The sequence below is a fragment of the Acomys russatus genome, chromosome 3 (genome assembly GCF_903995435.1).
Source record: "Acomys russatus chromosome 3, mAcoRus1.1, whole genome shotgun sequence".
Taxonomy (NCBI): domain Eukaryota; kingdom Metazoa; phylum Chordata; class Mammalia; order Rodentia; family Muridae; genus Acomys; species Acomys russatus.
The window spans coordinates 86,052,365-86,078,504 of record NC_067139.1 but is presented as its reverse complement, the minus strand read 5'-3'; the positions used below and the strand labels follow the sequence as shown (position 1 = coordinate 86,078,504).

Genomic DNA, 26,140 nt, shown 5'->3' with positions numbered 1-26,140 from the left:
ACATGGTCAAATATGGGGCACCAGAGTTTGTGTGAAAGTCAGATCTCCTTCTCCACTTAATGGTGGAGAATATCCTGTCCATCGGCTAGTCTGAGTAGGGGTTCGAAGTTTACTCCCTATATTTTCCTTGGCTGGTGCCATAGTTTGAGGAGGACCCCAGGGCCCAGACCCGCCTGTAGTTTTCCAGGACGCTCTGGATCCTTCTATTTCCTCATTCTCCCAGGCTTCTCACACCTAATGTCTCAATAGGATGTCCTCCCTTCTGACCCACTTTCCTGGTAGGTAAAGTTTTCCATGGGGACGTACCCCTTCAACTAGTGTCTTGATATAAGTGAGTATATACCATTTAACTCTTTTTGCTTCTGGGTGAACTCACTCATTATGATAATTACTAGTTCAATCCATTTGTCCACAAATTTTGGAAATTCCTTGTTTTTAATAGCCGAGTAGTATTCCATAGTGTAAATATACCACAGTTTCTTTATCCATTCTTCTACTGAGGGACACTTAGGCTGTTTCCACATTCTGGCTATTATGAATAAGGCAACTATGATCATGGTTGAGCACATGCCCCTGTTGTGTGGTAGAGCATTTTCTGGGTATATTCCAAGGAGTGAAATACATGGGTCTTGAGGAAGCCCTATTCCCATTTTTCTGAGAAAGTGCCAGATAGATTTCCAAAGTGGTTGTACTAGTTTGCATTCCCACCAGCAATGAAGGAGTGTCCCTTTCTCTCCACATCCTGTCCAGCATGTGGTGTCAGTTGAGTTATTGATCTTAGCAATTCTGATGGGTGTAAGATGGAATCTCAGTGTCGTTTTGATTTGCATTTCTCTGATGACTAATGAGGTCGAGCATTTCTTTAAGTGTTTCTCAGCCATTTGATATTCCTCTGTTGAGAATTCTCTGTTTAGTTCTGAGCCCCATTTCACTATTGGGTTATTTGGTCACTTGATTTTTGACAAAGAAGGCAAATCCATTCAATGGAAAAACGACAGCATCTTCAACAAATGGTGCTGGTCTAACTGGATGGCTACATGTAGAAAAATGCAATTAGACCCCTATTTGTCACCATGCACAAAACTCAAGTCCAAGTGGATTAAAGTCTTCAACCTAAAAGCAGAGACATTAATCCAGCTAGAGGAAAAAGTGGGAAGACTCTGGAACACATAGACACAGGAGACAACTTCCTGAACAGAACACCAACAGCCCAGGCCTTAATGTCAACAATTAATAAATGGGACCTCATGAGGCTGAGAAGCTTCTGTAAGGCAGGTGACACTGTCAAGAGAACAAAGCGACAGCCTACAGACTGGGAAAAGAGCTTCACCAACCCTTGATCTGACAAAGGTCTAATATTCATTTAACTCTTACTTGTAAAATAGGGTCTCATGTAGCCCATGCTTCCTCAGAACTCACCAATGATGACCTTGAACTTCTGATCCTCTTACTTCCACCTCTCTCCCAAGTACTAGGATTATAGGTCTGTGCCAACCATGACCAGGCTTTGCTGGTCTGGGTGTCAAACCCAGAGCTTTGGAAAAATTAGCAAGCACTCTAACCAACTGAGTATGGTATCTCCTCCAGCCCAATTCCTAAAACTTCTGAAAGATTCAACTTTGATTTATCTTATTCTAAAAAATCTTTCTGGATCAGAGGCTCTTACAACAACACCTATCACATTAGAATGTTTGTCTACTTTTGCTTCCTGCTACAGAACAAAGCAGGAAGAGAGGGGCTGAGGCAAGGAAACCAGCTGGAAAGCTTTGATAGTATAGGTAGAGAGGGTCTGTGCTGCACATCCGCCTAGAGACTGACAGAACACAAGAAGTAGACAACATGTGTACCATGCCATGTGTACACTTGATGTCTGACTAGAGATTATTTTTTTATATTATTGTAAACAATATAATAAAGTAAAGTTGAAGCAAAGTGTGCTTTAGGGAATGGGTGTTTTCCTAGTTCCCACTCGCACTCCACAACCACCATGCCCATGGATTTATATCTGCTTTTCTCTCTCATTTTTCATGATGAGTTATATATAAAATATACAAAAATTTAAATTTATCCTCTAGTTGGTATAGAATCACTAAGAAAAATCCACAAAACTTTTCTTCTGGCTACATTTTCACATCAAGGGTGAAAACACTAAACAAAAATATGAAGTTCAGTGTGGGTATTGATGAGTGGCTCAAGCTTTGTTAATAGCTCTTTCACCAACCCTTCATCTGACAAAGGTCTAATTTTCAAAATATATAAAGAACTCAAGAAATTAAATGCCACCAAATCAAATAACCCAATAGAGAAATGGAGCTCAGAACTAAACAGAGAATTCTCAACAGAGGAATATCACATGGCTGAGAAACACGTAAAGAAATGCTTGTCCTCAGAGAAATGCAAATCAAAACGACACTGATATTCCATCTTACACCCATCAGAATGGCTAAGATGAAAAACTCAAGTGACATCACATGCTGACGAGTATGTGGAGAGAGAGGAACACTCCTTCATTGCTCATGGGAATGCAAACTACTACAACCACTTTGGAAATCTATCTGGTGCTTTCTCAGAAAAATGGGAATAGGGCTTTCTCAAGACCCAGCTATTCCACTCCTTGGAATATACCCAGAAAATGTTCTACCACACAACAGGACATATGCTCAACCATGATCATAGCTGCCTTATTCATAATAGCCAGAACATGGAAACATCCTAAGTGTCCCTCAGTAGAAGAATGGATAAAGAAACTGTGGTATATTTACACTATGGAATACTACTCAGCTATTAAAAAGAAGAAATTCCCAAAATTTGTGGACAAATGGATTGAACTAGAAATGATCATAATGAGTGAGTTTGCCCAGAAGCAAAAAGAGTTAAATGGTATATACTCACTTATATCGAGACACTAGTCCAAGGGGTACGTCCTATGAAAAACTTTACTTACCAGGAAAGTGGGTCAGAGGGGAGGACATTCTACTGAGACTTTAGGTGTGAGAAGTGTGGGAGAATGGGGAAATAGAAGGATCCAGAGGGTTCTGGAAACCTACAAGAGGAACTTTATGACAGGCAGATGTGGGTCCTGGGGTCCTGCTCAAACTATGGCACCAGTGAAGGAAAATATAGGCAGTAAACTTAGACAGGCCGATGGACAGGACACTCTCCACCGTTGAATGGAGAATGAGATCTGACTCTCACATGAACTCTGGTACCCCATTTCTGACCACGTATCCGGGATGGGAAGGCCTGGTGGCACTCAGAGCAAGGATAGCCAGTTAGCAAGACTCGATACCCTAAGAGCATATACAGGGGGAGGAGGTCCCCCTCAGTCATAGACATAAGGGAGGGGAGTAGGGAGGAAGTGGGGAGAGGGAGGAATAGGAGGATACAAGGGATGGGCTAACAATTGAGATGTAATATGAAAAACTTAATAAAACAAACAAGCAAACACAAAAAAGGAAAAAATATCAAGTTCAAATAAATTAACTAAATATAACAAACAAATAAACCTGAAAGAGAGCAAAATTTAAGGCAACTTACATTTTAAAAGACCTGAAATTAAGACACCAATTTTGAGCAGATATTTATGGACACTGGAGCTTATTTTGATCCAAATAAAAAACACCACAAAGATGAAGAACCATCCCTTTCATACAGCAAGTGACACATGTGACATAAACAGGGGTAATGACAACACTTGTCTGCCTTTTACTTAAGGGTTCACTCCCACTTTCATTTTGGGAACTGTTAATATCATCCAGTAAGCCTGGTGCATGAAACCCTTTCTGTAATGAATAAAACTATTTATGTTGCTAAGAATATGACAGCATTGTCTACCTAATGAGTTCCAGGACAAGGACTACTTAGAAAAACTGTATAAAAACCCAACTGACCAACCACCCAAAAAATAGAAATAAACATAAAAAGAAAAGAAAACAAACAAACAAAAAGAACATGTTTGTTGAGTCTCATAGGAATTCTCTAAGCTAGGATTAGATTCACCAGTACCTTATAAGAGTTTATGAGACACGTCTACCTACACAGAGACTACTTGGGTAGGGTGGATATGAGGACCACTTGAAGCCTCTCTTGCATCATTCTCATCCAGACTTATGGAAAGGCCATGTTACTTTGCCTTTCAGTAATATACTGCTGGTGATAAAGAAGCTCTGACAGATACTACTACAAACCTACGAAATAAAAAGAACCATTTATAGTTTGGCTGCTGCCCAAAGCAGGTGTGGTATCTCTGACAAAACAGCTCAGGTTTTGCTGACCATAAAGCAGGCAGTGAATGGATGGAAAACATACTCTCAGCGTCCTGGCTTTAATTTGACATTAGTCTATTTTACTACGTTCGCACAATCATACACACAGTGAAGACTCTTCGCTATCAGATGGAACCATTAATATTTATTTTTGAAGCTGAGCTTTCAAACTGATGCTTCACCTTGATTAGTATTTGGGGGGGGGGTTGAGCCAGGGTCTCTCTGTGTAGACTTGACTGTCCTGGACTCACTTTATGGACCAGGCTGGCCTTGAACTCAAAGTGATCCACCTACCTCTGCCTCCCGAGTGCTGGGATTAAAGGCGTGTGCCACCCACCCAGCTCAAAAGTTGTTTGTTTGGTTGGTTGGTTTTTGGTTTTTTGAGACAGGGTTTCTCTGTGTAGCCTTGGCTGTCCTGGACTCACTTTGTAGACCAGGCTAGCCTCGAACTTACAGCGATCCACCTGCCTCTGCAACCCAAGTGCTAGTATTAAAGGCGTGTGCCACCACTCCTGGCTCACCTTGATTAATTTTTAACCAAATACTGTTGACACAAAAGTGAACTTAATTCCTTCCATAAATAAATGGAGTACTCAATTACCATGCAAAGAGCAACTTAAAACTATACTATGACATGCAAAGAGGTGAGGGAAATTTAAATCAAGTATTCATGATGCTTACTCTTACACACACACAGAGTTTCTAGGTAGATTTTCTTTGTTGTAATTAATTCTGTCCAAAAGATAAATAAGGTTTGTAGAGAAATAAATGTTTAGTGTAGGGGAAATAGTAAACAACGATTCTCACTGCTGTTCTGTCAAACCAGTAAGTACCTGGCAAGGAGGGAGTGGTGACCAAGAAGTAAAGGAAATTGGCTGTTAAAGGACACAACAAACTTCACATAACAGGAACAATGTGACAAACAGTTTCTACAAGGCAGGCAATGAATAATTAGAATACACAGTCAGAAGAGCTCTGTTGCTGCAAACGTAGCTACAAAGTATGCTCATCTGACTGAAGAACATTGTGTTGGGTGGATTGGGGCCCAGGACGGTCTGATCAAACTATTGCACTAGCCAAGGACAATACAAGTAGTAAACATTGAAACCCTACTCTGATCTACCCAATGGACAAGACATTCTCTACAGTTATGTGGAGAGCAGGGACTGACTCTGACATGAACTCTGGTGCTCCATATTTGACCACCTCCCCTTGGTGGGGAGGCCTGATGGAACTCAAAGAAAGAATAAGCAGGCTACCAAGATGAGACTTGATAGCCTATGACCATATAGTGGGGGAGGAGGTCCCCTTCGGGCATAGACCTAGGGGAGTGGAGTCCGGTGAAAGCGGGAGGGAGGGAGGAATGAGAGGATACAAGTGATGGAATAACAATTGAGTTGTAATTTTTTAAAAAAGAAAAAAGAAAACATCTTTATGTTCCAGTATAGCAATCCTTGATTCAACTGATGCTTAGAGGTTTGTGTTTTTATAAATTAAACATGCTGCTGCCTCAGCAGCCAAAGGTTTTAGGAAAAATGTTCATGTCACAGAATAAATAGAGAAGTCATTTTCAAGCAAAAAAAAATGATCTCACAGCAATCCTGGAGGTTATCTACTCTAGACGCTGGCATACCCATTCTCCTGTTAGCGCACAGCATGACTGGATATGCCGTGCATGATCCACTATTGAACTAATGTATTTGGAGATCTCAGCTGTGGTCATGCATCCTTTCATGTCCTGTTTATTTGCAAAGACAAGGACTGCAGCTTTCCTTAAATCCTCATGAGCCAACGTTCTGTATAATTTGTCTTTTGTGGTAGCCAGTCATTCCCTGTCGATGCTCCGGACAATAATGGTGACCTCTGGTGTTTGAGTAACAGGTGTTCCAGGATGACCACAGAGACATGTGACCTCCAATGTCCCACATAAGAAAATGAGGGTTGCAAATGGTATATACTCACTTATATCTGCATATTAGCCCAAGGGGCATGTCCCACGAAAGCCTTCACTTACCAGGAAACTGGGACAGAGGGGAGGACATCCTATTGGGACTCTAGATGAGAGAAGCATGGGAGAATGGCAAAGTAGAAGGATCCAGAGGGTCCTAGAAACCTACAAGTAGAAAATTATGATAGGCAGATTTAGGCCCAGGGGTCCCGCTCAAACTAAGGCACCAGCCAAGGACAATACAGGCGGTAAACATTAAACCCCTACCCAGATCTATCCAATGGTCAGAACAGTCTCCACACTTGAGTGGAGAGTGGGATATGACTTTCTCATGTACTCTGGAGCCTCACATTTGACCATGTACCCTGGAGGGGGAGACCTGGTGGCACTCAGAGGAAGGACAGCAGGTTGCCAAGAAGAGACTTGATACCCTATGAGCATATACAGGGGGAGGTAATCCCCCTCAGGAACAGTCATAGGGGAGGGGAATAATGGGAAAATGGGAGGGAGGGAAGAATGGGAGGACACAAGGGATGGGATAACCATTGAGATGTAACAAGAATAAATTAATAAAAAAAAAAGAAAGAAAATGAGAGTTCTTCCCAGCTATTTCTTCAACATTGCTTTCTTCATGAAGCACTTCATTCATGAAGAGCTGATAAAGAATGGTGGTTTTCTCTGCGTTATCCAGTCCCACGATGATTACTTTGTGCTCTTGGTTACAGAAAAGGCCCCACAGTTTAGTAATGATCAGCCGCATCTTGAGCCCCAAGCAGGACAGGCTCCCAGGGCAGCACTCAGCTACAAGTGGCCAGGCACCGGAGGTGGAGCTTACAACAAACCTACCTGGACCCCGGAGTCTCAGAGTCCAGTGAAGCTTTGACTTCCGTGGAACCTGGAACCACTGCAGACTCCTTTGTTCACAGAAACACAGATATACATTATCTGATAATAAAGGGCTGGGAAAAGATTTTCCAAGCAATCGGTCCCAAGAAGCAAGCTGAAGTAGCCATTCTAATGTCTAATAAAATAGACTTTCAATTATAATTAGTCAAGAGGGCTGAAGAGATGGCTCAGAGGTTAAGGGCACTGACTGTTCTTCCAGAGGTCCTGAGTTCAATTTCCAGCAACCACATGGTGGCTCACAACCATCTATAATATGATCTACTGCCCTCTTGTGGTCCACAGGTGTATATGCAGGCAAAGTCCTTACACATAATTTAAAAATCTTAAAAAAATAAAATTAAATTAATAAAAAAAGATGGGTAAGGACACTTCATTCTCATCAAAGAAAAAATACACCAAGAAGACATCACAGTCCTGAATATTTATGCCCCAAATACAAGGACACCCACATTTGTAAAACAACCATGTTTAAAACTTAAATTAACACATCGATCCCAAAACATTAATAGTTGGAGACCTCAACACCCAACTCTCACCAATGGACAGATCTTTGAGGCAGAAACTAAATAGAGAAATGGCTGACAAGCATCTTGTACCCAGAGAGCCCTGAGCTCCAACTGCTGTCAAGTTTCCATTCTCTATCAGGAAGAGTTTTGTTCATTCCTCCATTTTGCATACCTGTACCTTAGTATTCCGTCCCATGGCTTTCTCCCTCTCTCTCCCTGATCTTCTGTAGAGAAAGCATGGAAAACCATGATCACTGTTAACCACCATGCAACCTGGTCCATGACAACAACCAAAACAAAGAGAAAGTCAAAGTCCTTGGTGCCATGGCACCTTGGCGAGAGACCATAGCAGTCTCTATTTTTTAATGTAAGTGGTTAATTACATTCCCCACCTCGATCTGTAAGTTTTCTGGCCTCTCAGTTTCAGTTTTGTAACCACGTCGCCTCTGGAGCCACCATTGCTCTGTGAGAGTTAAGCCACAAGCAGCAGCCAACCTGGGTGTGTTAAGTCCTTTCCCTTTATCTCCCATGTGCCCACAGGAAGCTGCCTTTTGTCTGTGAGTGAGAAGAAGAGTCTCTCTTAAAGAGACATGTGGGACACAGTTTTTGATTCAGAAGTATTTTGTTTTAAGCTTGGGTTCTTTGGCTAAGAAACTAACTTTCACTCCAGACTTCTCAGACTTAGATTCAATCCCCACCGTTTGCCACTTTTTTATTACTATTAATAATTAATATTCAATAATACATTTAACAAAATATCATTTATTTGATAATTCATAATATCCCCCAAATTATCATACATCTAGGCAATGATTCGTTAATAATTATGCACAAAGGTGAACATGATCATTAATCTATTGTGCCACTATCAGTTACTCTTCCTCCCATCCAAGGTCCCAGGCACTTGCTTTGTTCTCTTCTCTGGATTCTGTCCATCCTCTTCCTCTCCTGCACCTTCTCCTCCAGTCCCAGGTGCTGGGCTCTGTCCCTCTTCACCTTGGTTGCATAGTTCTCCTCTATCTCTCTTAGCGTGCTTGGGTGATGCTCTTTTCTGTGGTATGGCCTGTTTGTATAATGTTCTTCGCCCTGGTTTGGACTGGTTGGATGATGCTACTCTCTCTGGTCCAGCCTGGCTGGATGATGCATCCTTCACTGCCATGGCCTGGTTGGAGGATGCATCCTTCACTGGCATGGCCTGGCTGGATGAAGCACCAGTCACTGGCATGGCCTGGCTGGATGAAGCACCTGTCACCGGCGTGGCATTGTTGGTTGGTGCTTCTGTCAATAGTCTGGTCAGGATGGGTGATCTAACCGTCACTGGCAAGGCCTGGCTGGATGAATCACAACTCCCTGGCAAGGCCTGGCTGGACGATTCACCACTCACTGGCATGGCCTGGCTGGTTGGTGTTCCTCTCATTTGCCTGGCCTGGAGGCATGATGCACACCTCTGTGGAAAGTCCTGGTTGTGTAATGCTCCTCCCATTGTAATTGTCACGGTGAAAGCTACCAGGGACAAATTACACTCATTGTATTCTGTCCATGACAGCACTTCCTCTCGATGACAATTAAACCACATCTGAAAAGAAAGGTAAGTATTTAATATTTTTTAGAAATCTTTCATACTTTTAAAGATGCTTAATTTATATATTTAATATGCATAGTATGATATATATGGTTTTCTTTTTCAATCCAAGGTTCCTCTGTGTTACCCTAGCTGTTATAGAATTCACTCTGTAGACCAAGGCAGTCAAAGGTACACTGAGGAAACCTGTCTCAAAAAAAAAATAAAACGGGGTGGGGGAGGGGATCCAAGATGGCGGTGAGCAGTGTGGCCTGGGTTAGACGCTCAGGTAAACACTTCAGGGAATTGCACAGAATTCTGAACCAGGAACACTGAGGCCCCCAATCCACTGCAACAGGAGTGCTCCAAGTTCAAAAAGACCAGGGTGCAGAGGACCTGCATGCCCCTGCGCATGGGAGGAGCACTGATTTTCTCGAACTGGAGCAGCAGTGATGGTAGCAGCAGTGGCAGCAGCAGCAGTGCCAACAGCAGCAGCAGCAGAGGCTGTGGTGGTGGCTGAGGTTTGCAGCTCGTAGCCCTCAGGCAGAAACCATTGGTGTGGTGGCCAGTGGGAGTTTTTCTGGGAGGGGGGACTCTGGGCAGGATCTGGGCTGCACTGCATGATTTGGGCTCCATGACCCAAGTTCAACTTGGCTCATGGCTTGTGACCTGAAACCCAAACGGGACTCGGTGCACAGTTCGGCCACTATGATCCAAGCTCAGCTCAGGGCACACTTCCGCTGCGGATATGCTAGCTGAGCTCAGTGAGCAGTTCTGCCAGACTCGCTAGCTCAGCTCAGTGCACAGTTCTGCCAGAGACGCTAGCTCAGGTCAGCGCATAGTTCCCCCAGAGACGCAGGCTGAGCTCAGAGAGCAGTTTTGGCCCATAGTCCCTAGCTGGACTTGCCAGGCAGGTTGGGCCCAGAGACACTAGCTGAACTTTACGTGCAACTGCGCCACTACACGCAGTTTAGGCCCAGAGTCCCTGGCTGAGCTTGGTGCGCAATTCCGTCCCTGAGACTCTGGCGGAGCTTGGCTTGTGTTTTGGGACCAGAATCCCTAACTGCACTTGGCTGGCAGTTTGGGCCCAGAGACTCTAGCTGAGCTTTTGGCGCAGTCCTGGCTCGGAGACTCTGGGTGGACCCTGTGTGCAGTTTGGGTCCAGAATTCCTGGCTGAGCTTGGTGGGAGGTTCAGGTCCTGTGATTATAACTGACCATGGCACGCACTTTGGGCACAAAGACCCTAGCTGAGCTTAGCATGCAGTCCCAGCCTGGAAACTGTGGCTAGACTCTGCGTGCGTTTTGGACCCAGAGTCCCTAGCTGAGCTCGGCAGACGGTTCAGACCATGAGAATCTAGTGGAGCTTGACCTGTGGTTTGGGCCCAGTGTCTCTAGCTGGTCTTGGCAGGGACCCAGAAGGCTGTGGACACTTTGACATGGACCAACACACATTCAGAGACCCAAACGATTGCAAAACCCACAGTAAAGGGGAGGTCAGGATCACTGGCTATGAGAGTCCAAAACGAAAGGGCTAGCCCCCTGCCATCCACACCAGTGAAGCATCAGAGCTTCCGGCCTAGGGAAATCATGAGAAAACAGGTGAATCTATCATTGGACTTCGCCCACCCACCTCTGGAAGCTACCCAACAAAAACAGAGATGCTAAGATGTCTAAAGGACAGCATGAAAGCATACGCAAAAAAAAAAAAAAAAAAAAAAAAAACCAAAACAATATGGCATCCCCAGATCCCAGCTATCCCAAAGAAAACAACCCAGAGAACGAAAACAGAACAGAAATACAAAAAAATGATGTCAAATCATTAGTAATGAGGATGATAATGGAGGAAACAAATAAAATTCGTAATCAAATGCAGGAAGACACAGCCAAACAGGTGAGAGACATAAAAGAAGCCCATAGAGCAGAACTGGAAAATTTTCAGGAAAAACCAAACAACCAAATGAAAGAAATCAATAAAACGGTTCAAGCTCTGAAGACCTATAAAGAGGCAATGGAAGAAACTCAGGAATATACAAACAATCAGATGAAAGAAATAAAAAAATCAGTTCAAGATCTGGAGATGAAAATGATTCAATGATAAGCACACAGAAAGAAGAAATACGAGTCGTTAGACCTCAGAGAAGAAGGCAAGCAACACAGAGGCGAGCTTTTCTAACAGAATCCAAGAGATGGAGGAACGAATCTCAGGTCTAGAAGATACAATCACAGATCTTGAAGCAACCATTAAAGAAAATGCTAAATCATGAAAAATCCTGATACAAAACATCCAAGAAATCAAGGACAACATGAAAAGAAGAAATCTGAGGATAATGGGCATTGAAGAAAGAGAAGATATCAGACTCCAAAGCCCAGAAAGTATTCTCAACAAAATCATAGAAGAAAATTTCCCCAATCTAAAGAAAGAGATTCCTATAAACATACAAAAGACCTACAGAACACCAAATACAATAGACCAGAAAAAAAAAACTTTCCATCACATAATAATCAAAACACAAAACATGCAGAACAAAGAAAAAATATTAAAAGCTGCAAGGGAAAGGGGCCAAATAACATTTAATGGCAAACCTATCAGAATTACACCCGACTTCTCAGTAGAGACCATAAAAGCCAGAAGGGCCTGGACAGAGATTTTGCAAACCTTAAGAGACCACAGGTGCCAGGTCAGACTACTTTACCCAGCAAAACTATCAATAACCATTGATGGAGAAAACAAACTATTCCATGACAAAAACAAATTCAAACAGTACCTATCCACAAATCCAGCTTTACAGAGGGTAGTAGAAGGAAAACTCCATCCCAAACGGACAAGCTACGACCAAAACTACACAGGAAATAGATAATTATACCATGGCAAAAACACAACTACACAAATGCTCGACTGGAACCAACATCAAAATTAAGACTCTTAACAGTCACTGGTCATTAATATCTCTCAACATCAATGGTCTCAATTCTCCAATAAAAACACACAGACTAACTGAATGGATGCATAAACAAGATCCAACATTCTTCTGCATCCAAGAAACACATCTCACCCACAATGATAGGCATTACCTCAGGGTAAAAGGTTGGAAAAAAATATTCCAAGCAAACGGTCACAAGAAGCAAGCAGGCGTAACCATTTTAGTATCAAACAAAATAGACTTTCAACCAAAATTAATCAAAAGGGATGAGGAAGGACACTTCATACTCATCAAAGGTAAAGTAAACCAAGGCGACATCACAATTCTGAACATCTATGCTCCCAATACAAGGGCACTCACATTTGTAAAAGATCTCCTAAAAAAGCTTAAACCACACATCGATCGCTACACAATAACAGTGGGAGACTTCAACACCCCACTCTCACTGAAGGATAGGTCATTGAAACAGAAACTAAGCTGAGAATAACATCATTAACCAATGCCATGAATCAAATGGATCTAACAGATATCTATAGAAACTTTCATCTAAACAAGAAAGAATACACCTTCTTCTCTGCACCCCATGGAACCTTCCCCAAAATTGATCACATCGTAGGTCACAAAGCAAGCCTCAATAGATACAAGAGGATTGAAATAATACCTTATATCCTATCAGATCACCATGCTCTTAGGCTGCAATTCAACAACAACAGAAATAACAAAAAGCCTACACGTACGTGGAAACTAAACAACTCTCTGCTAAATGACACCTGGGTCAGGGAAGAAATAAAGAAAGAAATCAAGGAGTTTCTGAAATTCAATGAAAATAAAGAAACAACATACCCAAATTTGTGGGATACATTGAAAGCAGTGCTAAGAGGAAAATTCATAGCACTAAGTGCCTTTAAAAGGAAATTGGAAACATCGCACATAAGCATTTTAACGACACAACTGGAAGCCCTAGAAATAAAAAGAAGCAGAAACACCCAAAAGGAGTAGACGTCTGGAAATAATCAAACTCAGGGCTGAAATTAACAAATTAGAAACTAAGAAAACAGTCCAAAGAATCAACAAAATCAAGAGCTGGTTCTTTGAGAAAATCAACAAGATAGACAGACCATTAGCCAAACTAACTAAAAGGCAGAGAGACAGTATTGAAATCAACAAAATCAGAAATGAAAAGGGAGACATAACAACAGACACTGAAGAAATTCAAAGAATCATAAGATCCTACTTTGAAGGCATATACGCCACAAAATTTGAAAATCTAAGGGAAATGGACGATTTTCTTGATCAATTTCACTTGCCAAAGTTGAATGAAGAACAGATAAACAAGCTAAATAGTCCCATTTCCCCTACAGAAATAGAAGCAATCATCGATGGTCTCCCAACCAAAAAAAGGCCAGGGCCAGATGGTTTCAGTGCAGAATTCTACCAGACCTTCAAGGGCGAGCTTATACCGATACTCTTCAAGCTGCTCCAAATGATAGAAATGGATGGAAAATTACCAAATTCATTCTATGAGGCCATAGTCTCATTGATACCTAAACCTCACAAAGACTCAACAAAGAAAGAGAATTTCAAACCAATTTCTCTTATGAACATAGATGCAAAAATACTAAATAAAATACTTGCAAAACAAATACAGGAACACATCAAAGATATCATTCATCATGACCAAGTAGGCTTCATTCCAGGCATGCAGAGATGGTTTAATATATGGAAATCCATCAATGTAATCCACCATATAAACAAACTGAAAATAAAAAACCACATGATCATCTCCTTGGATGCAGAGAAAGCATTTGATAAAATTCAACACCCATTCATGTTTAAAGTTTTAGAGAGATTGGGGATACAAGGCACTTTCCTCAACATAATAAAGGCTATATACAGCAAGCCAATAGCCAAAATCAAAGTAAATGGTGAGATACTCAAGGAAATTCCTCTAAAATTGGGAACAAGGCAAGGCTGCCCACTCTCTCCATATCTCTTCAATATAGTACTCGAAGTTCTAGCCAGAGCAATAAGACAACAAAAGGAGATCAAGGGTATCCAAATGGGAAAGGAGGAAGTCAAGTTATCCCTATTTGCAGATGATATGATAGTGTACATAAGTGACCCTCAAAATTCCACCAGAGAACTCCTAAAGCTGATAAACACCTTCAGCAAATTGGCGGGATACAAAATTAACTCAAAAAAGTCTGTAGCCTTCCTATACACAAATGACAAGCTTGCAGAGGAAGAAATTAGGAAAACCACACCCTTCACATTAGCTACAAGCAATATAAAATATCTAGGAGTTACCCTAACTAAGCAAGTGAAGGACTTGTATGAAAAAAATTTCAAAACTCTAAAGAAAGAGATTGAAGATGACCTGAGAAGATGGCATGATCTTCCTTGCTCATGGATCAGGAGAATTAACACAGTAAAAATGGCCATCCTACCAAAAGCAATCTACAGATTCAATGCAATCCCTATCAAAATACCTACACAATTTTTTAAAGAAACTGAACGTTCTATTCTGAACTTCATATGGAAAAACAAAAAACCCAGAATAACTAAAACAATCTTGTACAATAAAAGGTGCTCCGGAGGAATCTCCATACCTGATCTCAAACTGTACTATAAAGCAATAGTAATTACAACAGCATGGTACTGGCACAGCAACAGGCTGGTTGATCAGTGGAATCGAATCGAAGACCCAGATATGAATCCACACACATATGGTCACTTGATTTTTGACAAAGAAGCCAAATCCATTCAATGGAAAAAGGATAGCATCTTCAACAAATGGTGCTGGTCTAACTGGATGTCTATGTGTAAAAAAACCCAACTGGACCCATATTTGTCACCTTGCACAAAACTCAAATCCAAGTGGATTAGAGACCTCAACATAAAACCAGAGACACTAAGTCAGATAGAAGAAAAAGTGGGGAAGAGCCTGGAACATATTGGCACAGGAGACAACTTCCTGAACAGAACACCAACGGCCCAGGCCTTAATGTCAACAATTAATAAATGGGACCTCATGAGGCTGAGAAGCTTCTGTAAGGCAGGAGACACTGTCAAGAGAACAAAGCGACAGCCTACAGACTGGGAAAAAATCTTCACCAACCCTACATCTGACAAAAGTCTAATATCTAAAATATATAAAGAACTCAAGAAATTAAACACCACCAAACCGAATAACCCAATAGAGAAATGGGGCTTGGAACTAAACAGAATTCTCAACAGAGGAGTATCAAATGGCTGAGAAACACTTAAAGAAATGCTCAACCTCCTTAGTCATCAGGGAAATGCAAATCAAAACAACTCTGAGATTCCATCTTACACCCATCAGAATGGCTAAGATCAAAAATTCAAGCGACACCACATGCTGGCGAGGATGTGGGGAGAGAGGAACACTCCTTCATTGCTGGTGGGAAGGCAAACTAGTACAGCCACTTTGGAAATCTATCTGGTGCTATCTCAGAAAAATGGGAATAGGGCTTCCTCAAGACCCAGCTATTCCACTCCTAGGAATATACCCAGAAGATGCTCCAGCACACAACAAGAAAATTTGCTCAACCATGTTCATAGCAGCCTTATTCATAATAGCCAGAACATGGAAACTGCCTAAGTGTCCCTCAGTAGAAGAGTGGATAAAGAAACTGTGGTACATATACACTATGGAATACTACTCAGCTATTAAAAACAAGGAATTCCCGAAATTTGTGGATAAATGGATTGAGCTAGAAATGATTATAATGAGTGAGTTAACCCAGAAGCAGAAAGAATCAAATGATATATACTCACTTATATCTGCATACTAGCCCAAAGGGCATGTCCCACAAAAGCCTTCACTTACCAGGAAACTGGGACAGAGGGGAGGACATCCTATTGGGACTCTAGATAAGAGACGCATGGGAGAACAGCAAAATAAAAAAATCCAGAGGGTCCTAGAAATCTACAAGTAGAACATTATGATAGGCAGATTTGGGCCCGGGGTCCCACTCAAACTAAGGCACCAGCCAAGGACAATACAGGAGGTAAACTTTAAACCCCTTCCCAGATCTAGCCAATGGTCAGAATATTCTCCACAGTTGAGTGGAGAGTGTGATATGACTTTCTCACGTACTCTGGTGCCTCACATTTGACCATGTCCCCTGGAGGGGGAGACCTGGTGGCTCTCAGAGGAAGGACAGCAGGTAGCCAAGAAGAGACTTGATACCCTATGAGAATATATAGGGGGAGGTAATCCCCCCAGGAACAGTCATAGGGGAGGGGAATAATGGAAAAATGGGGGGGAGGAATGGGAGGATACAAGGGATGGGATAAACCTTGAGATGTAACAAGAATAAATTAATAAAAAAATAAAATAAAATAAAATTTAGAAAATGGAAGCTATGATACAGGAACACACAGAAGAAAAACATGAACAAGAGGCATCAGGGAAGAAAGTAAGCATCTCAGAGGTGGCCTTATCTAACAGATTGCAAGAAAAAGAAGAATGAATATCGGGACTTGAAGATACAATCGCAGAACTGGAAACAACCATCCAGGGAAATGCTAAATCTGAAAAGTTCCTGACACAGAGCATTCAAGAAATAAACAACAACATGAAAAGACGAAACTTGAGAATAATAGGGATTGAAGAAGGCTACCGACTCCACAGCCCAGAAAATAACTTTAATATAATAATAGAAGAAAATTTCCCCAATTTGAAGAAGGAGATGCATATGAGTATACAAGAGGCCTACAGAACACCAAATAGAATAGACCTGAAAAGAAAATCTTCCTGCTACATAATAATAACAACACAAAATATACAGAACAAGGAAAAAATATTAAAAGCGGCAAGAGAAAAAGGCCGAGTAACATATGAATGCAAACCTATCAGAATTACTCCTGACTTCTCAGCAGAGACCATGAAAGCCAGAAGGGCATGGACAGAGGTTCTGCAAACCCTAAGAGAACACAGATACCAGGCAAGACTACTATATCCAGCAAAATTATCAATAACCATTGACGGAGAAGACAAGATATTCCATGACAAAACCAAATTCAAACAGTACCTAGCCACAAATCCGGCTTTACAGAAGTTACTAGAAGAAAACTCCACCCCAACTGGTCAAACTACAACCAAAACTACATAGGAAATAGGTAACTATACCATTGCAAAATCACAACCTTACAAAATCTTGTCTGTTACAAATACCAAATATGAAGGGATTTACCAATCACTGGTCATTAATATCTCTCAACATCAATGGTCCTAATTCTCCAATCAAAAGACACAGACTAACGGAGTGGATGCATAAACATGACCCAACATTCTTCTGCATTCAAGAAACACATCTCAACCACAAGGACAGACATTGCCTCAGAGTAAAAGGTTAGGGAAAAATATTCCAAGCAAATGGTCACAAGAAACAAGCTGGAGTAGCCATTCTAATATCTAATAAAATAGACTTTCAACCAAAATTAATCAAAAGAGATCAGGATGGACACTTTGTACTTGTCAAAGGTAAAGTCAACCAAGAAGACATCATGATTTTGAACATCTATGCTCCGAATACAAGGGCTCCCACATTTGTAAAAGAGTTTTAACAAAGCTTGCCCCACTCATCGACACCCACACATTAATAGTGGGAGACTTCAACATCCCACTTTCACTCAAGGATAGGTCTTTGATTCAAAGACAAAGCCGGGAAATAACCTCATTAACCAGTGTCATGAATCAAGTGGATCTAACAGATATCTACAGAACTTTCCACCCAAACGCAAAGGATTATACCTTTTTCTCAGCACCCCATGGAACGTTCTCTAAAATTGATCACATAGTTGGTTACGAAGCAAACCTCAACAGGTACAAGGAGACTGAAATAAAACCTTGTATCTTATCAGATCACCATGGTCTAAGGCTGGACTTCAACAACAACAGAAATACTAAAAAGCATACTAACGTGTGGAAACTAAACAACTTTCTACTTGATGACACATGGGTCATGGAAGAAATAAAAGACTTCCTGAAATTCAATGAAAATGATGGAACAACATACCCAAATTTGTGGGACACATTGAAAGCAGTGCTAAGAGGAAAATTCATTGCACTAAGCGTCTTTAAAAAAAATGGAATCATTCCACATAAACAATTTAAGAACACATCTGGAAGCTCTAGGAAAAAAAAAGAAAGAAGCAGAAACACCCAAGAGGAGTTGATGCCTAGAAATAATCAAACTCAGGGCTGAAATCAATAAATTAGAAACAAAGAGAACAATCCAAAGAATCAACAAAACCGAGAGCTGGTTCTTTGAGAAGATCAACAAGATAGGCAGTTAGCCAGTCTAACTAAAAGACAGAGAAACACTATCCAAATTAACAAAATCAGAAATGAAAAGGGAGACATAACAACAAACACCGAAGAAATACAATGAATCGTAAGAACCTACTTTAAAGACATTTATGCCACAAAATTTGAAAATTTAAGGGAAATGGACAAATTTCTCAACCAATTCCATTTGCCAAAATTGAACAAAGATTAGATAAACAAATTAAATAGCCCCATTTCACCTATAGAGATAGAAGCAACCATTGATAGTCTCCCAACCAAAAAAAGCCCAGGGCCAGATGGTTTCAGCGCAGAATTCTACCAGTCCTTCAAAGAGGAGCTAATACCGATACTATTCAAGCTATTCAGAAAGGTAGAAATGGATGGAATATTACCAAATTCCTTCTATGAGGCCACATTCACATTGATAGCTAAACCCCATAAAGACCCAACAAAAAAATTTTCAGACCAATTTCCCTTATGGACATTGATGCAAAAATACTCAACAAAATACTCGCAAAGCTAATACAACAGCCTATCAAAGACATCATTCACCATGACCAGGTAGGATTCATTCCAGGCATGCAGGGATGGTTTAACATACGGAAATCCATCAATGTAATCCATCATATAAACAAACTGAAGGAGAAAAACCACATGATCATCTCTTTAGATGCAGAAAAAGCATTTGACAAAATCCAACACCCATTTATGTTCAAAGTTCTGGAGAGATCAGGAGTACGAGGCACTTATCTAAACATAATAAAGGGCATATACAGCAAACCAACAGCCAACATTAAATTAAATAGAGAGATACTCAAGGAAATCCCTCTAAAATCGGGAACCAGACAAGGCTGCCCCCTGTCTGTCCCCTTATCTCCTCAATATAGTTCTTGAAGTTCTAGCCAGAGCAATAAGACAGCAAAAAGGAGATCAAGGGGATCCAAATGGGAAAGGAAGAAGTCAAATTATCCTTATTTGCAGATGATATGATAGTGTATATAAGTGACCCGCAAAATTCCACCAGAGAACTCCTACAGCTGATAAACACCTTCAGCAAATTGGCAGGATACAAAATAAACTCAAAAAAGTCAGTAGCTTTCATATAAACAAATGACAAACAAGCAGAGGAAGAAATTAGGAAAACTACTCCCTTCACGATAGCCACAAACAACATAAAACATCTAGGAGTAACTCTAACCAAGCAAGTGAAGGACTTATTCGAAAAAACTTTAAACCTCTGAAGAAGGAGATTGAAGATGACATCAGAAGATGGAGGGATTTACCTTGTTTGTGGATGAGGAGAATCAACATAGTAAAAATGGCCATCTTATCAAAAGCAATTTACAGATTCAACACAATCCCTACCAAAATACCTACAAAATATTTTGAAGATATTGAAAGATCAATTCTCAAACCCATATGGAGAAATAAAAAAAAAAAACAGAATAGCAAAAAACAATCCTATACAATAAAAGATCCTCTGGACGAATCTCCATACCTGATCTCAAGCTGTACTACAGAGCAACAGTAATTGAAACAGCTTGGTACTGGCAAAGCAATAGGCTGGTGGATCAATGGAATCTAATTGAAGACCCAGAGATGAATCCACACACATTTGCTCACTTGATTTTTGACAAAGAAGCCAAATCTATTCAATGGAAAAATGATAGCATCTTCAACAAATGGTGCTGGTCTAACTGGATGTCTACATGTAGAAAAATGCAATTAGACCCTTATTTGTCACCATGCACAAAACTCAAGTCCAAGTGGATTAAAGACCTCAACTTAAAACCAGAGACATTAATTCAGTTAGAGGAAAAAGTGGGAAAGAGCCTGGGACACATAGGCACAGGAAACAACTTCCTGAACAATACACCAACAGCCCAGGCCTTAATGTCAACAATTAATAAATGGGACATCCTGAGGCTGAGAAGCTTCTGTAAGGCAAGAGACACTGTCAGTAGAACAAAGCGACAGCCTACAGACTGGGAAAAGATCTTCACCAACCCTACATCTGACAAAGGTTTAATATCCAAAATATATAAAGAACTCAAGAAATTAAACACCACAAAACCAAGCAATGGAATTGTGAAATGGGGCTTGGAACTTAACAGAGAATTCTCAACAGAGGAATATCAAATGGCTGAGAAACACTTAAAGAAATGTTCATCCTCATTAGCCATCAGAGAAATGCAAATCAAAATGACACTGAAATTCCATCTTAAACCCACCAGAATGGCTAAGATCAAAAACTCAAAGGACACCACATGTTGGTGAGGATGTGGAGAGAGAGGAACACTCCTTCATTGCTGGTGGGAATGCAAAGTAATACAACCACTTTGGAAAGTTATCTGGTGCTTTCTCTGAAAAATGGGAGTAGGGCTTCCTCAAGACCCAGCTATCCCACTCCTTGGAATATACCCAGAAAATGCCCTACCACACAACAGGGACATATGCTCAACCATGTTCATAGCTGCTTTATACATAATAGCCAGAACATGGAAACAGCCTAAGTGTCCCTCAGTAGAAGAATTGACTAAGAAACTGTGGTACATTTACACTATGGAATACTACTCAGCTATTAAAAACAAGGAATTCCCGAAATTTGTGGACAAATGGATTGATCTAGAAATTATCATAATGAGTGAGCTCACCCAGAAGCAAAAAGAGACAAACGGTATATACTCACTTATATCAAAACACTAGTCCAAGGGATATGTACCATGAAAAACTTTACTTACCATGAAAGTGGGTCAGAGGAGAGGACATCCTATTGAGACTTTAGGCGAGAGTAGCATGGAAGAATAGGGAAATAATAGGAGCCACAGGGCCATGGAAGGCTACAAGAAGAACTTTGTGACAGGCAGATCTGGGTCCTGGGGTCCTCCTCAAACTAAGGCACCAGCCAAGGAGAATATAGGTAGTAAACTTTGAACCAAGACCTAGCCAATGAACATGATATTCTCCACCGTTGAGTGGAGAGTGAAATCTGACTCTCACACGAACTCTGGTACCCTTTTTCTGACCACATCCCCTGGATGGGGCGGCCTGGTGGCACTCAGAGGAAGGATAGCAAGTTACCAAGAAGAGACTTGATATTCTAAGAGCATATATAGGGGGAGGATGTCTCCCTCAATCACAGACATAGGGGAGAGGAGAAGGGGGAAGTGAAAGGAATGGAGGAATGGGAGAAAACAGGGGAAGGGCTAACAATCGAGATGTAATATGAATAAATTAATAAAAAATGTAAAAAAATATTTCATATGTCAGGCGCACATGTGTAATTCCAGATCTCTGGTAGGCAGAGGCAAGCAAATCTGATCATTTTGAGATCAAGGCTAACCTGGTCTACAAAGGAAATCTAGGACAGCCATGGCTACACAGAGACACCCTATCTTGAAAAAAGAAGAAAAAGAAAAGTATTTCATATGTTTTGGGTTTGTTTTCTTTCTCCTCCAATTTAGTATGTCTACAGGACTCTGTTTAACTTCTCCATAACCTTGGGGATGCCCATCATCTCCTGGTTGGTCTTCTAGCTTATCAATCTACTTTTCATATTTGCCACATCTAGCAAACTACTTTTCATATTTGGCACAAAATCCCGCTATAGGGAGTTAGAGATTTGCCTCAGAGGTTAAGAGCACTGACTGTTCTTCCAAAGGTCCCGAGTTCAATTCTCAGAAACCACATGGTGGCTCTCAACCATTTATATTGAGATCTGATTCCCTTGTCTTGCCTGAAGGCACTACATGAAGGTAGAACACTGTATTCATAATAAATAAATATATTTTTAAAAACCTACTATGGCTACTAAGATTAAAATATGAATTGCCAGACTAATAGTAATGAGTATCATGCCAATCCCTCACATTTTTGGTCATGAACCTAGTCTTTAATGGCTGAGTCATCTCACCAGCCCTAGTCATCTTGCCAACCTTCATGCCAATTTCAGTTAAGTAATTTATATTTTAATTTTCTGAATCTACTTTGATTTAAAGTAGAACTATACAGGGTCCTAACTCCCTTTATTATGATATGTCCCATCCTTAATATGGGAAGGATTTTTTTTGCTTTTGTTTTCATTTTGTTTGTTTGCTTTTTGTTTTTGTTTTTGTTTTTTCTTTTTTTGTTGTTGTTGTTTGTTTGTTTTGTTTCATTTTTTGAGACTGGGTTTTTGGTGTACTCCCTTTGCAGACTAGCCTAGTCTCAAACTCACAGAGATCCCTGGATCACAGCCTCCCAAATGCTGGGATTAAAGGCGTGTGCCACCACACCTGGCTAGATTTTTTCAGTTTAATCTAGGGTAGACTGATCTATATATGTTTCAGGACAACCAGAGATGCACAGAAAAACCATGTTGTTATGGGAGTTTTGGATTATAATATGTAAACATATTTGTCTTTTAACCCAAGGTGTGGGATATGGGGGCTGCTCTAGTTTGTTGGCAGCTGATAACTGCATGGGGAGCGGGCTCTTTGCCAGTTGGTATGAATATGAAAGGAGAGAGAGAAAAAGAGGTAGAGAGAGAGAGAAAGAGAGAGAGAGAGAGAGAGAGAGAGAGAGAGAGAGAGAGAGAGAGAGAGAGAGAGAGAGATGGTGGGGCAGCTAGAGGCCAGTGAGACTGCTGCTGCGTTTGCTGTTGCTAGCTGAATAGCCTGACCAGGGAGACTGGACTTGACCCAAGGAACCTGACAACCCTAAATAGCAGGAAGTAGCCAAAGAGAACCACACCCCCTTCTCCCACTAACCTTCTACTGTTGGGATGGAGAAGGGAGAAAGAGGCCTAAGATACACCAAATAACACTGAGTTTAAAATACATGCTACACCATGTCCTGAAAAGAGAGAGAACTAAAACGAAGGGGGGGGGGGTGTGTGGAAAATAACCACCAAGTAAGTTTGCTGATTATTATACAGAAAAAATATTGGTTCTGTCCCTGACCTGACTAAGGGAATATGTCTCTTCTTGTTTCTCTGCTGCACTGACAAGCTAGACTTCAGGCTTCAGTCTGGTGGTCCTGGCTCTGCCTCCCACCTTGCCACAGGGATGCTGGGATGGCAAATGTGTGCCACTCCATGGGACTTTAGATGTGGCTTCCAAGGATTGAACTTGAGTCATGTGACTTGCATGGGTAGTGCTTTTACTCCTTAAAAGGCCTCTTTAACAATCCACAGTTGGGCGGGCTTGATGGCACATGCCTTTAATCCTAGAACTCCAGAGTCAGGTCTACTGATGTGAGGTCAAGGCCAGTCTGGTCTACAAAGTGAGTCCAGGACAGCCAAGGATACAAAGAAAAACTCTGTCTCAAAGGAAAAAAAACTAAACCCAAAAACAATCCACCTTTCCTGAACTCAATTTGTAGACCAGGCTGGCCTTGGACTCACAGAAATCCACCTACCATTGCCTCTGGAGTGCTGGGATTAAATGCATGGGCCACCAGATCAATTTACTTCTTTATGTATATGAGTGCTTTATGTGCAGAGGAGGGCATCAGATCACATTATAGATGGTTCCAGCCACCATGTGGTTGCTGGGAATTGAACTGAGTACCTCTGGAAGAGCAGGCGGTCCTCTTAACCACTGTAACATCTCTCCAGCCCTTCTGTAATTTTAAACTTATGTTTTAAAACTCCACAAGTAAGTGTGTATGTTTTTTAAAAATAAAATCTCAATTGTTTGATTTTACCAATAAAGACTCAGGAGCCAAATGCTGGGCTGAAAAAAAGCCCAAACATTCAAACATGTCAGTCTATATAGGCCATTTTTTTCTTTCTTTTCTTTTCTTTTTTTTAAAAATTTATTTATTTGTTATATATGAGGGCTTTATCCGCAGAGGAGGGCATCAGATCCCGTTATAGATTGTTGTGAGCCACCATGTGGTTTGTGGGAATTTTACTAGGGACTTATGGAAGAGCAGAGGTCTTAAGCACTGAGCCATCACTCCAGCTCCCTCTCCCCACCTTTTCTTTATCTTTTTCTTTTTCTTTTCTTTTCTTTTTTTTTTTTTTTTTTTTTTTTTTTTTTTTTTTTTGTTTTTGGTTTTTCAAGACAGGGTTTCTTTGTGTAGTCTAGGGTGTCCTGAACTAGCCTCGAACTCACAGCGATCGTGTCTTTTAGCTGCTTCCTAACTGTAATGTTGGTACTTGTGTGAATCATAAGGCAAACGTCTGTGTTTCCAGATGGTGTCAGGGACCCTGGGAAAGGGTTATTCAACACCAAAAGGAGTCAGATCCGTAGTGTGACCTCCAGAGTCAGAGCAAGCAACTGTGCTTCTGTGGGACAGAGAAGCATCCAGGAGAGAGGTGCTCAGGCTTTAGCAGTGCTGAGACCAAAGGAAGACAGTAAGATTGTGGTCTGGCCCAGAGTTCCCACAGCAAGCATGGCCTCCACCACCTCTGCCTTCCCCACAGGCCATGGTCTCCTGTGTTCCCCTGTTCCCTCCCATGCTTCCTTTTTCTCTTTCTGCCTCTTGGTGAAGAAGTTGCCAGACTCCTCTTTCCCAGTTAGTATTGATTAGCTACAGTTTTAGACATGATCCTAACTTACAAAGTAATGGACTTAAAAATTGTTTGTAACCTGGGTGTGGTGGTGCACACCTTTAATCCCAGCACTTGGAAGGCAGAGACAGGCAGATCTCTGTGAGTTGGAGGCAATCTTGGTCTACAAAGCAAATCCAGGACAGCCAGGTCTACACATAGAAACCGTGTCTTGAAGAAACAAAAACAAAAATGTTAAGAAATAAATAAGTAAATAAATAAATAAAATGAACAAAAGCCCAAAACTGAAAGATACACCGGGGAGGAATCTCTGTTTCATTTCAATTGGGAAGATCCACTTCTAATCCAGATCTGTTTGTTTGTTTGTTTTTGTTTTGTTTTTTTGAAACAACATTTCTCTGTGTAGCCTTGGCTGTCCTTGAGCTCACTCTGTAGACCAGGCTGGCCCCAACTTACAGAGATCCATCTGCCTCTGTGTCCTGAGTGTGGGATTAAAGGTGTGTGCCACCCACCTGGCCTAATCCAGATATTTGAGGTAGGAAGGCACACCTTTAATCAGATCTGCTGGAAGCCAATATAAGGAGGGGGAAGAAGGCAGCACTTGCTCATTTTCTGTTGCCTCCATAGCCAGTCCATTCCTTCACTGGCATTGGAGCCAACCTTTTCAGGAGTCCAGTGTCTACTGAGGACAGCTGAAAGATCCAGCCTTTGGCAGTAAAGAACTTTCCCCATTCCTGGGCAGCCGGTTTTGGATTAGCTGAACCACATTCGGTAAGTCATTCTAATGAATCTCCTTTAAACTCCTCTGTGAAATCCTATAAACTCTGCTACCCTAGAGGACTCTGAATAATACAGCAGGCATAGTTCTATGGAATTATCAAAAAGAGTAATTAAGGCTTGCTATGGAGCCCTGGAGTTCAATATCATAAAAGACTGGGCTCTCATGGGACATTGCTTAAGGTAGGAAGGCTGTGCTGATATGGGTCCATAGTTTTTTTGTTGGGTCGGGCACCATATTCCAACTCCTTCATATGGGGCTTTGTAGAACTGCTGAGCCTGTAGATGGGCAGACATCCCAGACTCCTGAGGGCACATCAAGAGTTGAAGGCCATGCTATGCCTCTGGGGTTTTTGTTGTTGTTGTTGGGTTGTTTCGTCTGGTTGTTTTGTTGGTTGGTTGTTTTTTTTTTTTTTTTTTCCCAAGACAGAGTTTGTCTCTAT

The 26,140-nt window shown here is 41.2% G+C and overlaps 1 pseudogene; it reads right to left on the bottom strand.

The window, feature by feature from the left end:
- Nucleotides 1-5,835: 5,835 nt before the first annotated feature.
- On the bottom strand, nucleotides 5,836-6,973 carry LOC127187198 (ADP-ribosylation factor-like protein 5B; annotated as a pseudogene).
- Between the last annotated feature and the right edge of the window lie 19,167 nt (nucleotides 6,974-26,140).